This window comes from Bactrocera oleae, chromosome 2, assembly GCF_042242935.1.
Source record: "Bactrocera oleae isolate idBacOlea1 chromosome 2, idBacOlea1, whole genome shotgun sequence".
In the NCBI taxonomy this organism is placed as follows: domain Eukaryota; kingdom Metazoa; phylum Arthropoda; class Insecta; order Diptera; family Tephritidae; genus Bactrocera; species Bactrocera oleae.
In genome coordinates this window covers 80,794,416-80,810,464 of record NC_091536.1, presented here as the reverse complement: position 1 = coordinate 80,810,464, position 16,049 = coordinate 80,794,416, and positions in this window count along the sequence as shown.

Here is a 16,049-nt window from a genome sequence, read left to right as displayed (position 1 = left end):
GCCCGTTTTTTTCATTTTCTTATACTCTCGCAACCTGTTGCTACTGAGTATAATAGTTTTGTTCACCTAACGGTTGTTTGTATCACCTAAAACTAATCGAGTTAGATATAGGGTTATATATATATAAATGATCAGGATGAAGAGACGAGTTGAAGTCCGGGTGACTGTCTGTCCGTCCGTCCGTCTGTCCGTCCGTCCGTGCAAGCTGTAACTTGAGCAAAAATTGAGATATCTTTATGAAACTTGGTAGACATGTTTCTTGGTACCGTGAGACGGTTGGTATTGCAGATGGGCGTAATCGGACCACTGCCACGCCCACAAAACGCCATTAATCAAAAATAAATAAATTGCCATAACTAAGCTCCGCAATAAGATATAAGACTGTTATTTGGTACACAGGATCACATTAGGTAGGGGCATCTGCAGCTACATTTTTTTTTAAGTGGGCGTGATCCCGCCTCTAATAGGTTTAATGTGCATATCTCCTACACCGCTAATGCTATAATAACAAAATTCACTGGTAGCAAATTTTTTTAGCACTTCTATTGACGGTGTGAAAATAGTTGAAATCGGGTGGCAACTCCGCCCACTCCCCATATAACGGTACTGTTAAAAACTACTAAAAGCGCGATAAATCAAGCACTAACCACGCCAGAGACATTAAATTTTATCTCTGGGATGGTATGAGATGACTTTATAGGAACCGCGTTCAAAATTAGACAGTGGGCGTGGCACAGCCCACTTTTAGGTGAAAACCCATATCTTGAGATCTGCTTAACCGATTTCAACCAAATTCGGTGCATAACGTTCTTTTCATGTTTCTATGTTGTAGTGCGAAAATGGGCGAAATCGGGCGAAATCGGACTACAACCACGCCTATTTCCCATATAACACCATTTTCAATTCCATCTAATTCTTTCACTTTCCACTATGCATATCAGGCAACAATGATTATATCGGGGTAAAACTTTGCGTGAATAATACGTTTAAAGTATGCCACCTTGTGACCAAAAATTGTCTAAATTGAACAAAAACTGTTCAAGCCCCTAAGTACTAAATATGTGGACCCCAGAGCCTATAGCGAAAATATCAGCAAATCTACCGAAAATATCAGCCAAGCCACAAAGAAATCTCAAACGAGTATACCATTTGACTTTGCGAGAGTATAAAATGTTCGGTTACATCCGAACTTAGCTCTTCCTTACTTGTTTTTTTTTGTTTTGTTTTTCTTTGATAGGCATTGATGTTTGACGATGAATATCTCGTAAACGATTAACTGTATCGAAAAATGATATAGATAATTTTTGAGAAAAACAATTTGCTACAAGTTTATGAGCTTTGCAATTTAAAAGTATTCTTTTTCTTTGAGTTATAAAATTCAAAAGAAAGAAACAAATTTGCCTTAAAATGGTCAAACATCAACCGTTATTATCTTTTAAACGTTTAGGTTTACGAGAAAACCGTAACATTCAATTCTATCTACAAGGTCTATGAAACGATATATTTTTTCAAGTATTTGAAAGTGAGATATGAATTTTACTATCTGCTAATAAGAATAAAATAGAAAACCGTTAGACGGAGGACCTTCCCACTACAATTAAGAGCTCATAGTTGGAGTTAGTACGAAGCGAAAAAAAATATTATTATTATTGTACCACCCTAGTGGGTATGCATGACTGCATGTGTGCGTAAGCCTTGCAAGTAAGTATTGGATTGTTTATTAGCAATTTCATTTTGTAATAACCGTAATTAATTTATTAAAATACCACTCGGTTCTTTGCAATTAATCTTATTGAACAAGTCAACTGAATATTGGTTTGGAGACAATTGCTCTTTCCATAACGTAGATAAGTATCTAACTGGTTAACATTACATAAATCTCAAGTGCCGAATTGTGGACACTTTATGCATTCTTCTATAGAAACAATGATATCATCTAAATTTAACACTGTCAATAGCACGAATATATCTTTATACGATTTGTTAGTTGAATACAAAAAATTATTTTTCTTCTAATTTCAAAAAAACCGTCACGCCATACATAGACATACAGGTCCTTTGTAATGCAGGACATGAACGCTGTTTGAGAAGTTTATTAGTGACTTGATATCCAATTTTAATACTTTGTTCCAGCGTCCTCTCATACCTACTTCCCTGCACTTTCTACAGTGTCATCGTTAATAATGCTAATAAGGCTCACATGTGATGCCAATAAGTTATGACCTATGACTAGAGCCATTGTTATGATGGAAGACGCTTAGGGCATATTTATTTTGCTCTAGAGCTCTCTATATTTAAGGTTAACGAGTGAAGTGCAGTCTCAGTCATATAAAATCAGTTTGTGTATTCATATTAAATTTGTTTTAATTATAATCTCTTATAGTGCCAGCGTAAACTAAAATTTCAATATCGCCTCTAAAAATATTTTTGTTCCAAAAAATGTTTCTAAAAAATATTCATGGAACGAGCGCAGATAATAGAAATGGATAAGGATCCTATTTTGATAAATAAAATTAAAATGCGGCAACAAATTGGAAAACAAAAAAAAAACATTATACATATATAGTATACGTAGGTTACCTTTATATTTGTAATCTGGCAGCTCACAATTTTATCGTACAGTTGGCATTATTGATGTTATACATTCTCAGAACGTTTTGACATAGAGCGCTATTTGTGTTGTGTATAGTAACTTAAAATATTCATCTCGGCCAAATAATGGAGTTAAATAGCGGACATTTCCGTGCGACAGTTTTTTACAACTTTTGACGTGTAATACCTAAGCAACAGTGCATCGATGAACTTAATTCAATTTTTCCCGATGAAGCTCCATTAAGGAGCAGTGCTTATCGATGGTATGGTGAATTCAATTGAGGTTGTAGATCACTGCAAGTTGAATTTCGTGAAGTTCGTCCAAAATCAGTTATTTTTATACTCTCGCAACCTGTTGCTGCAGAGTATAATAGTTTTGTTCACCTAACGGTTGTTTGTATCACCTAAAACTAATCGAGTTAGATATAGGGTTATATATATATAAATGATCAGGATGAAGAGACGAGTTGAAATCCGGGTGACTGTCTGTCCGTCCGTCCGTCTGTCCGTCCGTCCGTCTGTCCGTCCGTCCGTCCGTGCAAGCTCTAACTTCAGTAAAAATTGAGATATCTTTATGAAACTTGGTAGACATGTTTCATGGTACCGTGAGACGGTTGGTATTGCAGATGGGCGTAATCGGACCACTGCCACGCCCACAAAACGCCATTAATCAAAAACAAATAACTTGCCATAACTAAGCTCCGCAATAAGATACAAGACTGTTATTTGGTACACAGGATCACATTAGGGAGGGGCATCTGCAGTTAAAATTTTTTTTTTTAAAGTGGGCGTGGTCCCGCCTCTAATAGGTTTAATGTGCATATCTCCTAAACCGCTAATGCTATAATAACAAAATTCACTGGAAGCAAATGTTTTTAGCACTTCTATTGACGGTGTGAAAATAGTTGAAATCGGGTGGCAACTCCGCCCACTCCCCATATAACGGTACTGTTAAAAACTACTAAAAGCGCGATAAATCAAGCACTAAACACGCCAGAGACATTAAATTTTATCTCTGAGATGGTATAAGATGATTTTATAAGAACCGCGTTCAAAATTAGACAGTGGGCGTGGCACAGCCCACTTTTAGGTGAAAACCCATATCTTGAGATCTGCTTAACCGATTTCAACCAAATTCGGTGCGTAACGTTCTTTTCATGTTTCTATGTTATAGTGCGAAAATGGGTGAAATCGGATTACAACCACGCCTATTTTCCATATGACACCATTTTAAATACCACTTGATTCTTTCACTTTCCACTATGCAAATCAAGCAACAATGATTATATCGGCGTAAAACTTTGCGTGAATAATACGTTTAAAGTATGCCACCTTGTGACCAAAAATTTTCTAAATCGAACCAAAACTGTTCAAGCCCCTAGGTACTGAATATGTGGACCCCAGTACCTATAGTTGACCTTCTACCGAAAATATCAGTCAATCCACAAAGAAATCTTAAACGAGTATACCATTTGACTTTGCGAGAGTATAAAATGTTCGGTTACATCCGAACTTAGCCCTTCCTTACTTGTTCTGTAAACTATTGATGCTGTAAGCAAACTGATATTGCAAGATCGCCATGTGACCTATCGTGAGATTGAGACAATTATAGTCATTAGTCGGAACAGCGTACATTAAATATTGCATGAACATTTGACTGTAAAAAAAATTCTACACGTTGGATCCCACAAAATTTGTCAATCGCTCAAAAAATGCTCGTTTCGATTAGTCGAGTGAAGTGTTGAAAGTCGATATCGGTGCTTCGAAAGACGACGACGACATCGCGACAGGTTATGAATCGTAGATTTACGCGTATGAGCTCGAAAGTTAACAGCAGCCGACTGTATGTGTGTTTCAAGATGAGCCGAAGCCAACAAAAATATTCACACATGAAGCACTTCCAAGCATATGGTTGCCTGTTGTTTTTTGGAAAAACTGGACATGTCGCAATCATACTACTAGAAAAACGTAGAACTGTAAATTTGTGGAGGTACAAAATCATTTGTTTGCCACATGTCTTCCAAGAAAGCAGGAAAACCAACCGCCGAAGACCGATCACTCTTCTCCACAACAATGCGAGCTCTCATAAATCCACTGAAACAACTGCATTTTTGAGCACTCAAAACATCGTTATGATGCGTCATCCACCATATAGTCCTGACTTGGCACCGAATGACTTCTTTTTATTTCCGTGTTAAAAAAATAAACTAAGAGGTCAACGTTTTTCGACACCTGAACAGGCGATTGACGCATTCAGTAGGCATGTTTTGGAGATACCTCCACCAGAGTGGCAAAAGTGCTTCGACAATTGGTTCAAACGCATGCAGAAGTCTATAGATCTTAATGGAGAATATTTTTAAAAACAATAATAATATCGCAAATAGACTAATATTTGTTTTTGTTCTTTAAAAAGCAATCCTCGTAAGACTACAAAATATGTATTGTACGGCTGTCAACCAAAACATGTCAAATTTTAATATATTAATTGAATTGCCAACATTTAAGTCAATACAGTATATATTAACTTGTGCTATAAAACACTGCTTTTCGAAACTATAATAAAATAGTATTAGAACATAAATATTTCTTTCTTCAATATTTTCAATCAATATAGCATAAACTACTTCATACAAACATACAAACTTACTAAGTATAACTATCATTTATAGAAATGAATTTGATCCTCAAGCAATCTAACCTGTCACAAAATCAACCAACTCGACAGTTCATCAAAACAGCTAACATTTTAGCCGTCGGTAATGCTCGCACATGCCTGCACATTCGTAAATGCCAAATATTCTGACATATGCAAAATATGGAAATAACCTCCAAAACAACGTAAAGTTTAGAAACACACTCACTCCTCACTAATGTCACTGACAGTCCTAGCAGTCACCACCAAACGGCCTACTCCTAGCTCGCGGCGCTACGCTGATGTTAACACATCCATTAATACATATTTGCATACTTTTTATAAAAATAAAATACCGGCAATGAATTCAAATGTCAAAATGTGTGCATTTGTTATGTTAATTTGGTAAATAAAAAGTATGTCGGAAAAGTCATCAGCATGTTGCAAATGAAAGCAAGTCGTCCAAGTGCTCGCCAAACCATCAGCAACCACCAATAACTTACCTCTAAAGGCATCAAAAACTTCGTTTGTATAGAATAAATTAAAAATAAATTACTTTTTAGATTTTTTACAATAAAAATTATGAAAGATGTTATAAATATTAGTAGAGTGGTAGGGTTGTAGGAATATGTTATTCACATTTACTTTGGGGAGTGAAAGGAACTACAGAGTTATAAGCTAGAAATTTTTGAGTACGAAACTAATGCAATTCCACCAAATTAGTAGCAGTTTTTTATAACCCTAAAATGTACAACCCTGATAGTGGTGTTTTATAAGGGAACTTCAGAGGGGTTATTAATTGAACACAATCTTCATTTGTTAAACATCCAGCAACTTGGATACTGCCATCCGCACCGCTTTTCCTTAGCGTTCTATATTTTACTGAGGTGGATTCCTTTTTAAGCTTTAATTCATATAGCTCCTATTAATTAAAAAAATTTTAAAGGTCACTCCAGGGGAGTCTTGTAATCGCCCTACAAAGTTTTCAAGTCTTAGGCTTGCTCTCCATTCTTAAATAATATTTCGGTCAAATATGCACAATTTAGTTGGATAACTTTCCGCTTTTATTAGCTAAAGCTGGCTTCTCTGGACGATTGCTTCGTAGATGATTTCCTGCCAATCCCACCAAACATATAGCAAAACCTTTTTGATCATCAATCCAGACATGGCCACCGTTTACGCCGGCACACCGCTATTCGACCATGACCTCATTCCCTTGACGTTTTCGTAAGTGAGCTACTTTTCATCCCCAGTAACCCATTCGCTTCAGAAATGGATCGATTTTATTGTGACTCAACAGCTTTGCTCATATGTAAATTCGGTCAATGAGCACCGTTAACTCGTGTAGCACCAATATATCGAGCTTTTGGGCGATCGAAACTGCCATGCCACGTTCGTTCCCATATTTCATTCATATTTTCCACAATTAGCCGTAGAAACCGAAATTGTGTGTGATTAGCACTAGTAGCATCAGGACCATAAAAACTCTTCCCATTTTCAGCCGACTGGCTGGCGTATTCGCCTTTACCGAAGAAAAGCGGTAAAATATGGGGTATTTTGTCTTTGCTGGTGTCTATCTATGCCGCGGCTAAAACAATACGGAGTCAAGTAGCTCTATATGTTCATTTATGAAGATGATGATTTTATTAATTTCTTTTTGCTTAAATGTGGTCTGATGTTCCGGAATTCTACTCTTTAACCAAAATATTTCAGACTTTTGCAAGTCTAAGTTGGCTACTATTTGGTTTTTACCTCACTTCCTGGCGCTTATTCTAAGCTATATTATTCTTTATTTCCGATTATTATCATACCATGAACAGGGTATGCTAAGTTTGCCACGAAGTTTGTAACACCAAAAAGGAAAGCTCGGAGACCCTATAAAATATATACATAAATATTCAGCGTTACAAGCTGAGTCGATTTAAAAATGTCCGTCTGTCTGTATGTCTCTATATACTCGAACTACTACTTCAGTATTTGAGAATTGAAGTGATTTTGCACACGTCTTTTTCTCTCCAAGAAGCTGCTCATTGCAAAATTGGCATGGTAACGGTGCAAGGCAACGGTATAATCTCTGAAATAATTGTTCAGATAGAGTCACTATAGCATATAGCTGCCATTCAAACTGACTGATCAAAATCAAATTCTTGTGAGGAATATTTTGTATTTGTGAAGGGTATTATAGCTTCGGTGCGACATAAGTTCACTTTTTTTCGTGTTTTATAATAAGTAAAATAATTTAAAAACCATTATACATAGTTTCAACATTTTTTATATTATACATTGTGTTGTGCTATTTAAACGTCAATAAATAATTATATGAGAATAAAACTTGGCATGACGCTAGAATTATAAAATTTCAAAAGGCTGAAAACTGAAAAGTCATTATTGCTATTTGCTACAAGTCGCTAGAAAAACAAAGCCGTGGACACCACCAGACTTAATGTGAAGCAAAATAATAATAACAACATTCTATTATATATATATATATATATATGTACATGAATATGTGCATATGGGTAAGTTCAAATGGCAACCCTTATCAAAATATTTATGTGATTTTGCATATGCTACGGAAAGGCAAAAAAGGAGTGAACGCGATTGAAGCGATTGGTTGACCGAGCACGATGAGCTTGGGGGAAACGCTTAATGGCCTGTAATCAGCTTAAAAAAATTACCGGGAAATTTGTAAGCCAAAAAGGTCAATTTACATACACATGCAAGCGGTAGTCCGCTTATAAAGTACGCACACACACAGCCACACACATTTACAGAAATGCACGCATATGTGATATTTCACGAATAGGAACACACATATACATATGTGACTTATGCATATTCATAAGTGGATATGTGCACACAGACACATATGTGTGTGTGTGTGTTTGCGTGCATGGTGGATGAGCTGACCACTGGGGTGAATGCATATGTGGAAGTCAACAATTGTAGCATCTCCAAAGGCAAATCAACAATCATTGTTGTTGCTGTTTATGCTTCTGCTTAATTTGCCATCACAAGCCAGTTTAAGCGCACACACACACATGCGCACATGCATATGTATGCCACACGCACTCACGTCCGCCTAATCCTTTTCTGTTATAATTTAAAATTCAAACGCAACGCAACGCATCCTTTTTATTTAATTTCCTTTCATTTTTTCCGCCACAATTTTCTTCATTTGAGCGCATTTACATGTGGCCGAGTAAATATGTGTGAGTGTGTGCCATAATGTTGCTGACCACAATATACGAACGTATCCACTTTCCATTTGGAGTTGCCACATGCATATTTACATACATGTATGTGTGTATGGACATTAAAAATTCAATTGTGGCATGACGGCAGCGCTTTCACAAATGAAACCTGTTTGTGGATGCTTCTTGACATCTCGTGCATACATCCTTTTTAGCTGCCTTATCCTTGGCTGCACATGACTGCACGTTGATAACACGACCGCCGTTGGCATACTGCCTAAAAGCACACGCACATACGCGCATACAAATTTCATAAAGTGATATTGTATGCGTGAAATTAATTCTATGTTGAAAGTATTAAATCCTGTGAGTTAGAACTTTTTTGTTCACGTTTCTGCTTTGTTAACCTAACATTTTTTTTTTTCACTGACATTCGTATGCGAAAGCAGCCCAGTGATAGCACTATGATTTGCTGACCTATTTTTATATTTTTTATTTCAACTCTATTTTGTGATTTGTTAACATCTTAGTCAGCAAGCTGTAAGCAAGTAATTATGCGCAAAATATTATTTGCGTATTTTTGCTTTTGCATATTTCCTTTTTGGCTGTCATGGCTGAGAAATTTTATAGCATTGAAATAATTTGACTCTCAAAGGCATCACATTCAGTTGGTAAATATTCATAAAAATTATGAACTTCTGCATTAGAGGTATAAATATTAAAATCAGACGACGAAGTTGACGTTTATCTCAGGTTAGACATTTGAAATTAGTATGGAATTTAAACTTGTCTCAAATATGTACTCATATGTGAATGTTTGATGAGCTTTTTGGGTGCCAGCCTTATTTTATATTTAGAACATAAATGAAGTTGCCAGTGTGATACAGAGCTCTCATATGCTAGAATAGTTTTTGCAATTTCGGGATGACCCTTGCAGCCTTCATCGAGTCTTTTGCATGCTTCGTGTTTCAATCAAGGCGAACAAATTTGTTTAAATAATCAGTTATTTTTTGTATGACATCAATGACCACAATAGGTATTTAATAAACAAGAAAAAATGTTAACTTCGGCTGCACAAAAATTTAAACATTTCTTACAAGCACTTGATTCAGATTGTTCAGTTTGTATGTCAGCTATATATATGCTAAAGTGATCCGATCTGAAAAATTTTGAAGATTGCACCATTGCACAATACCGGCGGTTCGGACAAATGAGCAGCTTCTAGGGGAGAAAAGACCGTGTGTAATTTCAGATCGATATCTCAAAAACTGAGAGGCTTGTTCGCGTATATACAGATATACGGACAGACGGACATGGCTAAATCGACTCAGCTCGTCATGCTGATAATTTATATATACCTATATATATATATTATAGGATCACCGACGTTTCTTTCTGAAACAATATTCGTAAGGATGATGAAAAGCAAGTTTTTAAGTGAAGCTGATTTCCTACTGACCCGTCCACTTCATACCCATTAATATGTTAGAGCTAATAAAAATAATGAGATTCAACACATGAGTACTATTTAGCGCCACGAAATTTTTTAAATCTCACAGTTAATTTTATTTATTTTATTTTTCTTGTTAATTCAAAGTTTAAATCAACTTCTACATATCTAACTCAATTATTTCATTTATTTCAGTAAACTGCATTCATTCGCAGTTGCTTCGAGAAAACTTCACAGAAATTTCCCATCTCAGCCATTTTGTTATTATAACAGAGTTGCAAAAATAAGGGAATATTTAAATAAATGCGTAGTGTAGCGGCTGCACGAAATGGAAATATTATTTTGCCTGAAAACTTGTGCTCGCAACCGAAACTTTTGCACGGAAATTCAAATGGAAAACTCAACAAAAATTGGATATAAGCAATTTTCCGCCTGCAATTTGAGAAATGACAATGGCAGCCAAGGAAAATTGGTAGTGAGTGTTTTCTTCTTTTACTGAAGTGAGTAAAGCGAATGCATTGTAATTTTCCACATTTTTTCGTTACTCTTTCGTGAAAAGAAGGCAAGCACAAAAAAAAGATTTTATTCTGTTTATGAATTGTGCTTTTAATTCGTGTGAAAAAACAGTGAAAATAGTAAAATTTGCAAATTTTCAATAAGAATCTTACACAAAATATAAAATTATAATTGGGGATTTAAATTTAAAATTTTATTTTGTAACTTTTACCAACACTTCGCCTGTGGCGTAATACTTGCGCAAAAAGCGTGAAAGGCAAAAGGATAAATTATTTTTGGACCGTCTACAATAAAACAACATTTCAACAGATGCCAAACAATAATTAATAGGTTGCCCAAATTTATAAAATGAGAATCCAAAGAAGATTTTCTAGAAGTTGACTTCGATAACTCTATTCATCAAAATTCAATGAAACTTAGAGCCTTCTTACAATACCAAAGCTAACACTTTATGTTAATTAAATTTTGAAAATTTCATTATCGAAATTCGATATTTGCAGCTGAAGAGAATCGTAAAAAATATCAAAAATCGTAGCCTCCTGCTATTACCAACGTTATTTAATAATCAAAATGCATCCATATGCAAGCATACATACGAGTTTATACATGATAAAGCAAAGTAACCCTTTCTGAATGAATTACAACAAAGCGATCTCTTCCATTCATAATATCTCTATTACCATATAATCGATTGTTGTACAATATGCTCCTAGAGCTCCCAATGCCTACAAACAATAATTTATATTGCAATAGAAGTGTCTGCTTGACAAACACACAACTAAGTAGTATCTAAATCACTCATTGCATAAGATACATATTTTCAAGCAAATATTATTGCAATATAGTAAAATGAATAAAAAGATTTAAGCTAATATGATTACATTATTGGTTAGGCAATTAATATATACAAGAGTAGTTTTATAAATTACATACTAGCTTATAGCACTGCTTACTACATTTAATACCTGTCAAGCAATGAAAACAGATAATGTACTGAAAAATCTAAAGAGACGGTTTTATGAAACTATACGGTCTGAATGCAATAATTTCAAGTCTTTGAGATGTACCACCACAATGATCTAACCTTCAAATTATCATTCAAGTCAAAACTGTTTTCATATTACTCATGCTTTCACAGCTGAGGCGTCTAACAGCTTTGTAAAATCTTTTTGGCATTACTAATGTACTGCACTAATAAAAGTACAACCCGGTAGTATTAACTGATATTACTCTTAAAACATTGAGTAAACCCGAAGTAGTCATATTGGTTGATAAGTACACTAGCAGAATTGTAGGCTGTTTCTACCATAAACCTGATTAGAAAAAATCATAGTAATATTTTAAACTAAATCCGTCATGATTTTTCAATTTTGTTTTTAATCATTTTGGTTTTAAATACAAAGCATGATTAGAGTTAAACTCAAGTTGCAATTAATATAGGTATATCTCAACAGTTCGATATATATTTATATTATTAGTTGGGATATTTGAACAGGTACAACAACAAACACTGCAGTTTATATATGATAAAATGTAGGAAATGGTTAGATTTCGTTCAAAATGTCAGAAAAACTCAGGGAAAATAGATATGAAAACCTTCTTGCTCGATTATAGTTCATCGATTGTGGTCTAATAAAGTATTTTTATAGAAAACCACTATGTATGTATATATTTAGATCAAAAATTTTTCACCTACTTTTATTTTACATAGGAGTTTCTAGCTGTACAATGTGTTATACCTATACTATTTTATATCACTCAAATCTCTAAAGTTCTTCTTTCTAAAAGACCTCAACAAAAAATCATATTAGATATCAGTTAACAACTACTTATACACCACTTTACAACTAGTGCCAACCACAAGCCATTCATAACTACTAAGGCGACAACTGCCAGATTTCGTTCAAAAAGTCTGGAAATTCACAAATGATATAAAAAAAAATCTTCTAGTTCAACTTTTAGGTTGAATGGTCCTATGATCTAATAGAGTAATCTTATAAAAACCCACTACATAATTGAACCAAAGTGTTCCTATCTAGCTCTGTTTCACATAGGGGTTTCTAGCTGGAAAGATTTGATGCTTCACTACAGGGTATTATCCAGAAACAAAAGCATAAACATAAATTCCCGCACAAATAGTATGTACATATAATGACACATGGAACATCTTATTGGCCGTAAATGTTTGGCATCCCCACTTTACTGTTTATTAAATAGGAAGTAACAAATAATTTCAAAAATTTCGATGAACCGAGATATGCGAGTGGATACAATTGCCACCACCGCTTAGATTAATGTGCGTAATTTGATCGGTACTCAGTGTTGTTGTGGCTGTTATAATGAATTGGTGGCATCAATCGCATTCATTGTTTGTTTGTAGCTCAGTCGAATGGATACACAAACGTACATATTAACATACACATATTGAAATCAACATTTTATAGGTTCAAACGATTATGTAAGCATATATCTAACATATATACGAGCATAAGCAGCAGGCAAATCGTTAGCAATTTCTCTTTCACAATCCTCACTGTTTATACTCGTGTATAATTGGTCTCGTTGAATGCGATATGTCCGTATGTATCATATACTTGTATTTAGCACGTACTCGGGGATTGGGATTACCTCATTGATATGCATGCGGCATTGTAATGATGTTTAAAATCGAATTAACCTTTGTAATGTAAGGTAATGTATATGAGCTCGGTAATTGGTGTTTGCGGCTCATTTTTCAAATTTAGAATGTGGCATCACTCTCGTTTAGATGAATGTGAGTAATTAAACTCTCAAGTCAGTAACGTATTATTAGACCTTTTATCTTTTATTAAAATGGCGCTTGACTAGTGCCAAGTCTTAAGCTCAGATAGTAGGTAGTAAAGTCCTGCACAAATCTAGATTTGTACATCGGATGCATTGTACCATAGCGAAGCCTATTGGTAAACACAAGCTAATTTTGTTTCTTTTGATGGTAAAAATATTTAAATATTTCGACTGGGACCTGGAGCGTAAAATAATAGTTTTTATCATACCCAGAAAAATTTGAGAAACTACTCATCAATATTCAATCCACACACTCGAAACCACTTAGTTTCAGACACTTTTCAAAAAACTTTCGAACCAAAACATCTTTACTAAAGTTTTGTTACACATAAAAATTATTGAATCTAAAATAAATAAGATTTTGAACTAATGGAAATTTTTTGTACATTACTAGAAATAATGGAAAATGAACTGAGTTCGAGAGTACGGCATAACACATTTACTTTTAATAATTGGCGATTTATTTTGAAAAATTTTAGATGCAATTGATGCCTTAGCCGATCTGCAGGAGAACCTCCGAAAGAAGGTTTCTGAAGGTGAAGAAAGTTTTTATGCTTAAAGTTGTAGAAACCGATTACACTAAGCTAAAGAATTCTTACAAATACGCTCATATCTCTGAAACTATTTGCCGGATCAACTTCAATTTTTTGAAGAAGATTTTAAGGCTAAATTTACTATTTATGAGATTATACGTTGTCGAGTGATTATGGTATTTTTCAACATAGCCAATTTATGGTGGTTGAACGTGGACGGTATTTAAGTTGTCTGTGAGGTGTTTTAAATCGGTTTACACGCCCACTTTAAAAAATGTGGGGTAGCAGAGATTCCGCTTCTTGCAAATCAAAGGTCTATAGCGTAAATAGTGATTTGCTTATAGTAGTTTATTTATAACATTTCCAATTAACGAGACAAGGTATTAACAGTGCAAGTGAAGCTTAACCAATTACCTCCCAAAGTTATGCCATTATTTTTGTTATTGTTCTAATAGAAATATGTCAAGCAGTTAAAAGTAACTTGTTTGCCAAAGCAAGAGCTCGAAGTGTGCGCAGTGATCTGCTTTTGAGATTATAGTTCTCCGCTAGCGCAAAAAGCAACCAACGCAACCGGTGTCAGATGTCCTTGCCATATTTCCACATCTCCAGTTATTGTGTTTTATTATTTCCAGTATTGCCGACAGCTTTTCATTTTAATTTGTTATGATTGCACTTTATTTGCAGCATCGCAGTTTATTTCAATAATTTTTCACAACTCAAACAGAAATAAAAGCAACACCACCAACACACCCACACAAGCAAACAAACGGTATTTGTTCGTTTCGTTGCTCCAGCTGTGCTTCTCGTACTTGTTTTCAATTATGACTGTTGGCATGCACAATTATTATTAAAAAGCAAATATTGCATATCTTGCATGGCCATTTCGCTTTCATAAATTCACGATTGAGCGAACACGGCAAATAACGGCAAGGACAGCGAGCGCAGTAACGGGAAACGGCGGCATTTTTTATTGCTTTCCTTTGCAGGGCAAACAGTTGCGTGGCATGTTGACAATTTGAAAAATCTAGGCTCAGCACAGTAGTAACAGCGTGCAACAACGGCAACAAACGCGTAGAAGATGAAGTAAGCACCTGTAGAAGTGCAAGGACACGTTAGCGGTGGAAATGAAGGAGCAAAAAAAGCCGTTGGAGTGGAGTGGAAAACTCAGCCAAAGCGGAAGGTACAGCGAAACTGCTGCGAAGAAGCAATAGTCATGTTGTTTTTGTTGTTGTTGCTGTTGTAGCAGTAAACAAGCGAATTAATGAACGTATAGCTGGAAGCGATGTTTTCTAATCTAATTCCACACAAAAGCACAAAGCAAAACATGCAACGACAATAATTCCACCTGTAGCAGCTGCAACAACAACAGCAGCAGCAGCAAGTAGTGGTAGTGGCTGTGGCAGTTGGCAGCGCCAATGTTTGTCATTTCTCATTTATTTATTACTGCTGCGATTTTAATATGATTTTGCTCCTTTGAGTCGCACACATATTAACATATGCACACCCACACACATATTGTGAAAGTCAGGACCAGTGTTTTTTGTTTTTTTGTTCTGCACCGAAGGTAATTTTGATTGCGAGCATGGTTGTCATCTGGAAATAAACGAGTTCCATAAAAAATCTTGGCAAAATTTACACTAGTGAATGGTATTCATTTATAAGGTTTTCAAGTGTCATTAACAACGCAATGCATTTATGGGAGTAATGTAGTTATTTAAAAATATAAATAGACGATTAACACAAATTCGCCTACTATCTCTCGTAGTAAGCCGTCATTACCCATTATAACATCTAATTATATCGATATAATTTTTTATTTCCTAAATTGGTACAAAGTAATCTTCTTATGAAGTTCGATCTTCATATGTCAATTAGTGTGTTTGGCAGCTGTTTGTTTACGACACGAAAAGTTTGTCTGGCGATTTTTACCATGCAAAATTGCGATGCACTGTTCCGATGGAATCACGGAATTGTTAAAGATGCAGCAGAAGTGTTTTAAGAAGTCTACTTTATCATGAACGAAGTGGTAAAAAGCATTCAATAAAGGTCATGATATCATCAAAAACTTACTAGCACCTTTTGCGAGTCTTCCATTCACCTTTGTAAATTACGATAAAATCGAAAAAGTAAAAAAAAACAGTGCCTTCTCTTATGGATCGACTTAACACATTTTGGTAAATGTTTCGCGTATAGAGCGTGTCATACTAGACTCGCGCCAAATTACCAGAATATTTTGCAAAAACGACGACGAATAAAGGTCGTAAAAGAGATGGTTGACAACGTAGCTTAGAACCCTACATTCACCAAAC